This window comes from Schistocerca americana, chromosome 3 (assembly GCF_021461395.2).
Source record: "Schistocerca americana isolate TAMUIC-IGC-003095 chromosome 3, iqSchAmer2.1, whole genome shotgun sequence".
NCBI lineage: Eukaryota > Metazoa > Arthropoda > Insecta > Orthoptera > Acrididae > Schistocerca > Schistocerca americana.
Window position 1 is genome coordinate 788,468,966 of NC_060121.1, and position 11,395 is coordinate 788,480,360.

The 11,395-nt window shown below is 44.3% G+C and overlaps 1 non-coding gene across 1 annotated transcript; it reads right to left on the reverse strand.

Annotated features, from left to right (window-relative positions):
* Positions 1–2,486: 2,486 nt before the first annotated feature.
* Trnal-caa lies at positions 2,487–2,561 on the reverse strand. Its single transcript has one exon. It is a non-coding gene; the product is annotated as a tRNA-Leu (tRNA).
* Between the last annotated feature and the right edge of the window lie 8,834 nt (positions 2,562–11,395).

An 11,395-nucleotide genomic window follows, 5' to 3' on the forward strand; every position in this document is an offset into this window, starting at 1 on the left:
TGAGGAGATTATGTTAACTTCGAAGGCAAGTAGACGAAGCCACTTTCTCCTACCGACGTCAACGTTAAAACGTTCTTCCCGTAAAACCTTAACATTAACGTTCCGTTCCCTCCCTTTCCGTTCCGACCCATTCCGATGAGACTTGTATGAATGTCGCTATTGGAATTGTAGAATTTTCAGTCATTCCGTTTCTTTCCTTCAAGTGTGCATCGAGGATTAATATTAATTGATTTCAATTTCCATTATCTTCCAAAAGAATAATGGGATACTTGGATTTGGAAGTGGATTCATGCAAGAAGATTTCGGGCCACTAATAGGGTTCTTCTCCTTCTCCCCACCCCCAATCCCCGCTCTAGAGAAGCAATAGTAGCTACTAACAGTTACCCGCGAATGCACTCGCATATCTGTAATTTTGTTGGGGTGGGTAAAGTACAGTAACAAAGCTAAATCAGTAAGTACTGTACAAATGTATGGAGACAGCGTGAACCTTGAAGATGAAGGTAAGCTACTTTATAAACGTAAAAGAAAGAAAAAGACCTTTCCGAGGGTAACGTGAGGATGCAGACGACTCTTGCGCAGAGTCTTCGACTGGGGGTGTTTATAGATTATTTCGTGACACTGCGAACTTATTCATCGGTACCTTGCCCCACGAAGTAAATCTGTAGCAATTTATGCTGCGCTAACGATTAACTGGTGCAGCAAAGAGCCTGTTATTTGGTAAATTTCGCCTTCAATCGTAGGTGTAAAGCCTGACGCTTTGACTTCTGTACCCATACCAAAGGAAGTCATCAAAACACGAACTGTTTCCCGGCGAATTAAATGTTGGAAGAGACTTCGTGATTGCAGTTGGTGGTCGCAAACTTTACTCCACGATATTTCAAGCGGACACCTACCGGTCATATTCACGTGAGCCATCGAAGACTGACGAAGATATCCGCTCCGCCGTGTATAGAGCGCAGAGAGTATTGCCGCGCATGCGTGTGAGTCTCGGTGACAGATAGACCACACTGCAAAGCGGCAGCGCCATCGGTGGTTTTACTGTGAGGACATGCTGTCTTCGTCGATGGCGTTCGCCGCAGCCATCGGAGTATTCTGGCGTCTTCATCTGGAGCAACTCTCCGAGATGACGGGATTCCACGCATTTTCCAGGTGGTAGCTGGAACATATTGTTCATCGTAAGCCCACTCATACTGGCTTGTGCTTGCACTCTTCAAGTTGCCATCATCCAGACCAAATCAGGAGTGTGCTTAAAACCCTTGTACACAGAAGACCATACAGTGTCGGATGCAGATAGTCTACGTAAGGAACATTTAACGACAGTGTTCAGACGCAATGACCACTCGACGTGGCCACTTTACAGGGCATTGTCAGCTGAGACCAAGAACCGGCAAGTGGATAAAGAGGAGAACCCGCCAGCAAACTCTCTAGCTTTTCCTCCCTCCGTTAGAAATACGCTATGTGATCAGAAGTATCCGGACACCCCCAAAACCATACGTTTTTCATATTAGGTGCATTATGCTGCCATCTACTGCCAGGTACTGCACATCAGTGACCTCTTTGGTCATTAGACATCACGAGAGAGCAGAATGAGGTGCTCCGTGGAACTCACGGGCTTCGAACGTGGTCAGGTTATTGGGTGTCACTTGTCTCATACGTTTGTACGCGAGATTTATACACTCCTAAACATCCCTAGGTCCACTGTTTTCGATGTGATAGTGAAGTGGAAACAGAAGGGACACGTACAGCACAAAAACGTAGAGGCCGACCTCGTCTATTAACTGACGAGAACGCCTACAGTTAAAGAGGGTCGTAATGTGTAACAAGCAGACATCTATCCAGACCATCACACAAGAATTCCAAACTACATTAGGATCCACTGAAAGTACTATGACAATTAGGCGGGAGTTGAGAAAACTTGGATATCATGGTGAAGCGGCTGCTCATAGGCCGTTCATAATGACGGTAAATACCAAACGACGCCTCGCTTGGTGTAAGGAGAGCAAACATTAGACTTTTAACAGTGGAAATACGTTGTGTGGAGTGACGAACCGCAGTACACAATGAGGCGATCCGATGGCAGGATGTGAATATGGCGAATGCCCGGTGAACGTCGTCTGCCAGCGTGTGTAGTGCCAACAGTAAAATTCGGAGGCAGTGGTGTTATGGTGTGGCCGTGCTTGCACCCCTTGTTGCTTTGCGTGGCACTGTCACAGGACGGGCCTACGTTGATGATTTAAGCACCTTCTTGCTTCCCACTGTTGTAGAGCATTTCGGGGATGGCGATTGCATCTTTCAACACGATCGAACACCTGTTCATAATGCACGGGCTGTGGCGGAATGGTTACACGACCATTACATCCCTGCAATGGACTAGCCTACACAGTGTCCTGACCTCAATCCTACAGAACAGTTTTAGGGTAGAATGAGATTTTCACTCTGCAGCGAAGTGTGCGCTGGTATGAAACTTCCTGGCAGATTAAAACTGTGTGCCCGACCGAGACTCGAACTCGGGACCTTTGCCTTTTGCGGGCAAGTGCTCTACCAACTGAGCTACCGAAGCACGACTCACGCCCGGTACTCACAGCTTTACTTCTGCCAGTACCTCGTCTCCCACCTTCCAAACTTTACAGAAGCTCTTCCGCGAACCTAGCAGAACTAGCACTCCTGAAAGAAAGGATATAGCGGAGACATGGCTTAGCCACAGCCTGGGGGATGTTTCCAGAATGAGATTTTCACTCTGCAGCGGAGTGTGCGCTGGTATGAAACTTCCTGGCAGATTAAAACTGTGTGCCCGACCGAGACTCGAACTCGGGACCTTTGCCTTTCGCGGGCAAGTGCTCTACCAACTGAGCTACCGAAGCACGACTCACGCCCGGTACTCACAGCTTTACTTCTGCCAGTACCTCGTCTCCCACCTTCCAAACTTTACAGAAGCTCTCCTGCGAACCTAGCAGAACTAGCACTCCTGAAAGAAAGGATATAGCGGAGACATGGCTTAGCCACAGCCTGGGGGATGTTTCCAGTATGAGATTTTGACTCTGCAGCGGAGTGTGCGCTGGTATGAAACTTCCTGGCAGGGTGTTTTGGAACGCCGACTTCCTGACAGGCCTCACCAACTGACATCGATACATCTCCTCAGTGCAGCACTCTGTGAAGAATGGGCTGCCATTCCCCAATAATCTTGCAGCACCTGAATGAACGTATGCGTGCGAGAGTGGAAGTTGTCATCGAGGCTAAGGGTGGACTAAACCATATTGAATTCCAGCATTAAGAATGGAAGGAGCCATGAACTTATAAGTCATTTTCAGCCAGGTGGTTGGATACTTTTGATCACATAGTGCATTTTCTTTAAAACTGCAAGAATCGTTAGTAATTTTCAGGTGATAGAGATTTTCTGCTCTCCATCTGATATGTCGGACCTGCTGAGTTCAGCGAAGGACAGTTTGTTATTGTGGAATGCGGTAATTTACAAAATAGCTTGTCAGTTGGGTACGTCCTATATAGAACAAACAATAAGCACAGTGGAAGTACGCTGCGCAGAACATAAACGTCGCACTGGCCTCTTGCAACCCAGCATGTCTGCACTGCCTGAACATTGTATCTCCAACGGACATTCAATGGAGTATGACAAAACTATAATTCCAACGACAGCAACATATTTTTTGGACTCCATTGTAAAACGAATCCGTTGAAATATGCACCGCGGAAAATGTAATGAACCTTGACAACGGCTACCATCTTTGTAACACCTGGAATCCCGTCATCTCTGAGATGTGTTACTGATAAAGACGTCAGAATACTGCAATGGCTGCGGCGAACGGCTACGCCGAGGACAGCTGATCCTGGCAGTTCTACCAGCAATGGCGCTACCGCCGATAGTGTGGTCCTTCTGTCCCCGTGACTCTGATGCATGCACGGGAATACTCTCAGCGTTCCATACAGGGCGGAGCGGAAAATGTCTTCGTTATAGTCTTCGATGGCTCACCTGAAGATGACTGGCAGGTGTCCAGTTGAGTCCGCAGCTCGTGGTCGTGCGGTAGCGTTCTCGCTTCCCGCGCGCGGGTTCCCGGGTTCGATTCCCGGCGGGGTCAGGGATTTTCTCTGCCTCGTGATGGCTGGGTGCTGTGTGATGTCCTTAGGTTAGTTAGGTTTAAGTAGTTCTAAGTTCTAGGGGACTGATGACCATAGATGTTAAGTCCCATGGTGCTCAGAGCCATTTGTCCAGTTGAAATATCGTAGAGAGAAGTTTCTGACGATCGGTTGCAATCCCGAAATCTCTTCGAGAAAACCACGCATTATATTTTCTGATCGTATTTAAAAAAAAAAACTCATCTATTCGTTACATCCCCAGAGAATTAGTTTTTAGAGGTTTTTCTAGCTCGGCTGGTATTGAATGTGAGATTTTTCCTCCCTTTTCTTCGTTCCATTTCAAGGACTTAAAATGCTTACATTTTTCATCTATTATCCCAAAAATGGTTCAAATGGCTCTGAGAACTATGAGACTTAACTTCTGAGATCATCAGTCCCCTAAACCTACGTAAACCTACCTAACCTAAGGACATCACACACATCCATGACCGAGGCAGGATTCGAACCTGCGGCCGTAGCGGTCACGCGGTTCCAGAATGTAGCGCCTAGAACCGCTCGGACACACTGGCCGGCTATTATCCCCCAGACGACTAACCGACGATTATACTTAATGGCTCATAGTCAGATACCACCTCTCTAAAAGCCTCCCATGTTCCATATGTTATGTCACAACGTCTCTCTGCTTGTCACACAACATGTATACGGAGCCGTCGTTGTGAGTCTACACGTTTCTCAGAAGCTATAAAAAACACGTGACGCTTAGCGGCTAAAATGCAGCAGGCTTTCAACTACTGTAATGTCTCTGATGCTCTTAAGGTCACTTACAAGTGCAACTAAGTTTCAGCGGATTTCTTTTTTTTTCTTTTTTTTTATTGGTGAAATACAACCACTACACCAAATGTAGTAGTAGTAGTGGTAGTTGTAGCTGTAATCATCCCTAGTTCTCTTTTTAAAAGGATGAAGGACATGTCAAAGTATTTACAACTTTAGATCAATTTAAAATAAGCTAATTCGTATACACATATATTTACAGACTTCTAGTTGGAGACAATCATTACATTTACTACTGGTATACAATACATTTTTCACAAATAACTTATTAAATAATGTTACGCCACATTGTTCACTCATATCTATCAGTCACTGCACACACTGTACACACATTGTTTCATAACACTTCACTCACTACACACGCACACACACACATTTGAGACTGCACAGAGGTTTGTTGGGTTCGAGTCATTTTCGCTGCTCGAGTATTTGTCATTTGTGGCGCATAATGAAAGAATAAACAGTATTAATAATATGTTTCTTAAGGCCTTCCCGACTGATAGCAATAAATACTGTGTCGGGCTTACGATCAGATTTTATTATTTTATTTCCATAACGCTTCGCCGTAAAAACTTCCCAGCTTCGCCATGTAGCTTACCTCTTCTCTTTTCTTTCTTTTTTTTTCTGTAGCTTATGCTTATGTTCTCTCTCAGAGGTCAAACTATCTCCTTACCAAATTTCATGAAAATTTTTTGTGTGATTTAGTCGTGAAAACGTACCGGACAGAGTTATTTGGCATTTATAGTATTACTGTGGATGATATATGAATATCGACATCACATAGTAACTTCACAGATGACATCGAATCAAGGACTACATGCGTGGTGCCTAAGGAGTTTGTTTTCGACTAGTGCTACTCGTGGGACAGACACCCACGGGCCGCCACCGTCGGCCTTGCTGGCGTTACGCAAGTCATGGTAGTAGCTCTCACATACATGCTTGTGACGACCTCGGGCAACCGCAGGCACGTTAGGGTGGGGTTCTGAGGCCGCCGTGGTTTGGCACCTCTCGCATAGTGTGGGGATACGGGGAAGCTGCCGAAGCGGCCGCAGGTGCAACTGACCAGCTGCGACCGCCTGCCGTTGCCGTAGGCAGTGACTGGCACTGCTCCTCGAGGATCTGAATTATATTGTTTATGTACAAGAGGAGTGGTGTGTTTGAAAATAACTATTGTTCGGATATTAGCCTACATGCATGCACGTGCTACGGGGCTATCGTGGGATCTCTGAAACCACAAGGGGTTAGAATCTGTTTAATTTAATGGGCACAGTAAGTTATATTGATTCTGTGTGCAAGGGATAACTGTAATATTAGACATAAGCTGAACGGTATACAGCACGGAAAATAATTTTATGTCTCTTCTAAAACATTCATCACTTCGCTGTGGCAAGTTAAGCATTGGGAAAGGAATTATGTTTGGCTTTATGTGCGGTGGCAACGCGGGCTGGGAAGTCAGTAATTACAAAGCATGGCACTTTTATTTGCTCTTAAGGCATGAGGCTGTCATTAAACTTCACGAACAGTGGACGGAACCGTGTTCAACATATGAACACAGGCTTAACAAGAACGATGACTTAATTGCCGTGCGGGAGTAGCCGAGCGGTCTAAAGTGCTGCAGTCATGGACTGTGCGGCTGATCCCGGCGGAGGTTCGAGTCCTCCCTCGGGCATGGGTATGTGTGTTTGTCCTTAGAATAATTTAGGTTAAGTAGCGTGTAGGCTTAGGGACTGATGATCTTAGCAGTTATGTCCCATAAGATTTCACACACATTTTTAAAATCTTAATTGAAACGCTCTCTTAATACATTTAATTAACCAAGGAACTGGCATGGGATTGCTATGACAGAGGTAGTTTGCAGACATGGAGAACTGTGTGGAATGAGTAGGATAACAGGAATAATTCACTCAAACTTCCAGAAGTATACGTGTTAGGATTCTATGGGTACTGAACTGTTACAAAACTACTGGAGTAAGAAGTGGGAGTAGAAATAATTCGCTCAAGCTCTTAGACGTTGACAAGCTATGATTCTAGGGTTACTGGATTACTAGACAACCACTGGAGTAAGAACGGGGTAAGCACTGGCACGTAACAGACCAAACCACAGCCGGAAAAAAAAGGAAAAAAGTCATTAAAGTCTGTGAGTGAAAAATTGTAGCGATTTTTTTACGCGCGTCAGCATATGTTATGCCTGTAACCCGACACAGAATATACAACCCGTGATTACTCGCTAGGTGCAAAACAAAGGACACATGTTACGTTCTGGTTTTCACAGCCATGTTCAGCACTGGCAAGGAAACGTTAACTCGAATTAAACACACGCGTGAAATAAATACACACGCGAAATAACTAAATTACGCCGCTAAATGCCATAGTCCTTTCACTGAATCAGATCAAAATCACCTGCGGTGCCAAGTGGCATGACAACAGACAAATGAAAAGCCACTGAACATCAAGGCAGATAGTCGTCTTCGGTTCATTGGTAGAATTTTGGGAAGATGTGATTCATCTGTAAAGGAAACCGCTTATAAAACACTAATACGACCTGTTCTTGAGTACTGCTCGAGCGTTTGGGATCCCAATCAGGTCGGATTGAGGAAGGACACAGAAGCAATTCAGAGGTGGGCTGCTAGATTTGTTACTGGTAGGCTTGATCATCACGCGAGTGTTACGAAAATGCTTCAGGAACTCGGGTGGGAGTCTCTACAGGAAAGGAGGCGTTCTTTTCGTGAATCGCTACTGAGGAAGTTTAGAGAACCAGCATTTGAGGATGACTGCAGTACAATTTTACTGCTGCCAACTTACATTTTGCGGATAGACCACAAAGATAAGATAAGAGAGATTAGGGCTCGTACAGAGGCATATAGGCAGTGATTTTTCCCTCGCTCTATTTGGGAGTGGAACAGGGAGAGAAGATGCTAGTGTTGGTACGATGTAAACTCCGCCACGCACCGTATGGTGGACTGCGGAGTATGTATGTAGATGTAGATGTAGATCAAGTTAAAATTCTGCGATTATCACAAGAAAGATCTCCGACTCTTCCTCGAATAAATTAACGCTTAATTTAGTAATGAAAAAATTCATAAGAGGCTAAATATGTAGATCTACAGACACATGTAGCTAGCTACATGTCGTCACGGACAAAGGCTTCGACACTAAACCGTGCCTTACACATAAAATTCGCATAAATTCTACCAAGAAATAAAATCGCCATCCAGTCTACTGAACTGCACTTTCGACTGAAACATATCGGAACTCACTACACGTTAGTAATGACACCAATAATTACCAGATTCGAAACTACATCATTAGGCCCACAAAGAATACAGTTCTATACCTACATGTCTCTGAAGTGAATGTGTCTGACTGTCCGTAACTTGAGCCGGACGCAGTTGAGCGGTGTTTAAGGGAAAAGGTGCACCTTTGGTTCACCCCGCGCTTAGCACTAACTCCCAGCTACCAGAATGTGATTACGTTGGTACAGCCGAGGTGTTACTCTCTATTCCCTCGCGGAAATTTCAGAACAGAATTTTCATCCAACCACTCGTACAAGGTATACAGAAAGGAATGTTCAAACGTGTGTGAAATCTTATGGGACTTAAATGCTAAGGTCATCAGTCCCTAAGCTTACACACTACTTAACCTAAATTATCCTAAGGACAAAAACACACACCCACGCCCGAGGGAGGACTCGAACCTCCGCCGGGGCCAGCCGCACAGTCCATGACTGCAGCGCCCCAGACCGCTCGGCTGATCCCGCGCGGCTACACAGAAAGGAACGCGGTTTGGCAGCGTACCAGTATATTACAAGTAAATACATTTTCCTGCTCGTTTTTCCTCCGGAGGTTGAGATGCAGTGTGACTTACGTGTTAATAGCACACTCGGATACTGTCAGTGAAAAATCTTATGGAACGAAATTGACGGTACCGTTATACTTTCCATGGTCATTACCATCAATATTAAAATCACCACTATAGTAGTCAATCTCAGCCACATCGACATGAATCATTAGCATCTGTATCTTGAACATCATAGTCGTTGACATCGTCAGCAAAGACATCGACATCTAAGTGATCTTCATCGTAGTCATCATAATCATAGTCATCGACATCATAGACACAGACATCGAAATTTTCTTCTCTGTATAGCCCTTTCATCGTTAATTTTTTTTCTGCGGGCGTTCTTGTCCTCCCCATGTTACTGACCTGTATTTATATTCTTTTCTGGCTGTGCTATTTTCAGGCTTATACTGCAGATGCTGCAAAAAATGATTACTCAACATTTTATTACATCCTTGATATTCTAGATATCCACGTTTTCTTCAAATGCTGAGTGCAATGGAAACAAGCCACCCCAGAAATTACACAGCGGTTTTTGTGCGAATTTCCGTAGCCATACGAAGAGTGAAATAAAAGAAAAGTTATACTCCTTGAAAGTAATGAGCATAATTAAAAAAAACTTAATTAGTTGTTTGATGGAAAACTGAAATCTTTCACGAATAACTGCTTCTAGCTATGTAAATGAATTGTCAAAATATATGTAAAATAACACAAATTGACATTTCTCTCCTTTCTCTTGATCAATATACTCTTGATCATAACAGGATAACTATCGATATTTAAATATTTCGTATTTCATTATTCCTGATGAAAACTTGAAAATATAAAAAAATGGTTCAAATGGCTCTGAGCACTATGGGACTTAACATTTGTGGTCATCAGTCCCCTAGAACTTAGAACTACTTAAACCTAACTAACCTAAGGACATCACACACATCCATGCCCGAGGCAGGATTCGAACCTGCGACCGTAGCGGTCACGAGGTTCCAAACTGAAGCGCTTGGAAACGCACGGCCACACCGGCCGGCCAAAAATATAAAAGAAACTGAGAAAAAACTGACCATACAATGTAGGCTTTCACGGCCGGTATTACGCTCACTTAAAACTTACGGACTGATAAACCGTGGTCGCTGTATGAAACTCCTCGCTCACATTTCGTCTCCGACTGCGGGAGACATCTTCTGAGGTAAAGCCGCGAACTGGAACGGGAGCTCGAGGAAGCGTTGATTGTATAGGCAGTACAGAGGGTGCCACTGTCCATCAAGTGGTGTCGGCTGTGAGACTGCCTCTGGTAATGCCAACATTCTCGATTGAAAGTAACCGATCACCACGCTTCCGGTGCAGCGCTGACATTCAAATTTTATCCACTTTAACACATTCGCCTTTCCTGCTAAAATTATTACGGTTTTTATCACTCTCTACAGTCTCTCCGTACATCCGCACATAATAGTGCGAGGTTTTAGATATGACGTTCATCTCGCTGAATTTTATTTCATGATCACCTTCCTGGTCAACATATTCTGCTACGGCCGCTTTATCCGTCTGACCCAGGCGGCTGTTTCTCTTATGTGCAACAAGACGGGTGTTCACACTTCTCTTTGTGGTACCGATATAAACCAGTCCACAACTACAAGGAATTTTATATACCCCCGGTGTAGCTAAAGGGTGTCGTGCATCTTTGCTGATCTTAAATATTCTTTTATTTTCCTGTTGGGTCTGAAAATAGTTTCCACCCCATGCTTACTGAACACTTTGTCAATGCAATCTGTGACCTTACTAATAAACGGAAGAAAAAGCTTGCCGTTGGGCGATTGTTGTTCGTCGTTGCTCCTGATTCTCTGCTCGATCTATATCCTTGCTACAATAGCAAGCTTTATTCAAGAAAGTTGACCATAGATATTCGATCTCCTCTTTTAAATAAACAGGTTCACAAATTTCGTACGCCCTGTCTACGAAGGTTTTTATTACGCCTCTTTTATTAGTCTAGGGTGGTGCTTCGAATCTTTAGGCAGATAACGGTCAGTAAGTGTGGCCTTTCTATACACCGTATGGCCTAACGTTCCGTCCCGTCGTTTAATCACAGACACATCCAGGAAATTCAATTGCTCACTACTCTCCGTATCCATAGTAAATTGGATTTTCAGATTAGTGCTGTTTAAATATGTCAGGAAGGCATCCGACTCCGCTGCTCCGTGTATCCATACGACGTACGTTATCATTGACGCAGCAATACCATCTGGCTGGTCTCTTAGTACTGCCTATATAATCAGCGCTTCCTCGAGTTCTCTTTGCAGTTCACCGCTTTACCTCGGACGATGCCTCCTGCAGACGGAGACGAAACGTGAGGGGAGAGTTTTACACACCGATCAGGGCCTATTAGCTCGGAAGTTTTAAGTGAAGATGAGAAAAAACCTGTCAGACGTTTCGTGAAATGATTTGTCAAAAGGTGGGAAATAAAATTGGTTAAAGGAACATTTCACGTGACTAAATTATGCTCGAAATCATGCGCAGGAAATGTGGTACCGATTGAGAATTTAAAATGTTTCGCTTATAATATTATAATTTTACAGAATAGAGAGGATACCTGTTCGGTGGAATATGACACACTGGTCTCCTTATGTCACTAACGTGTGAATAT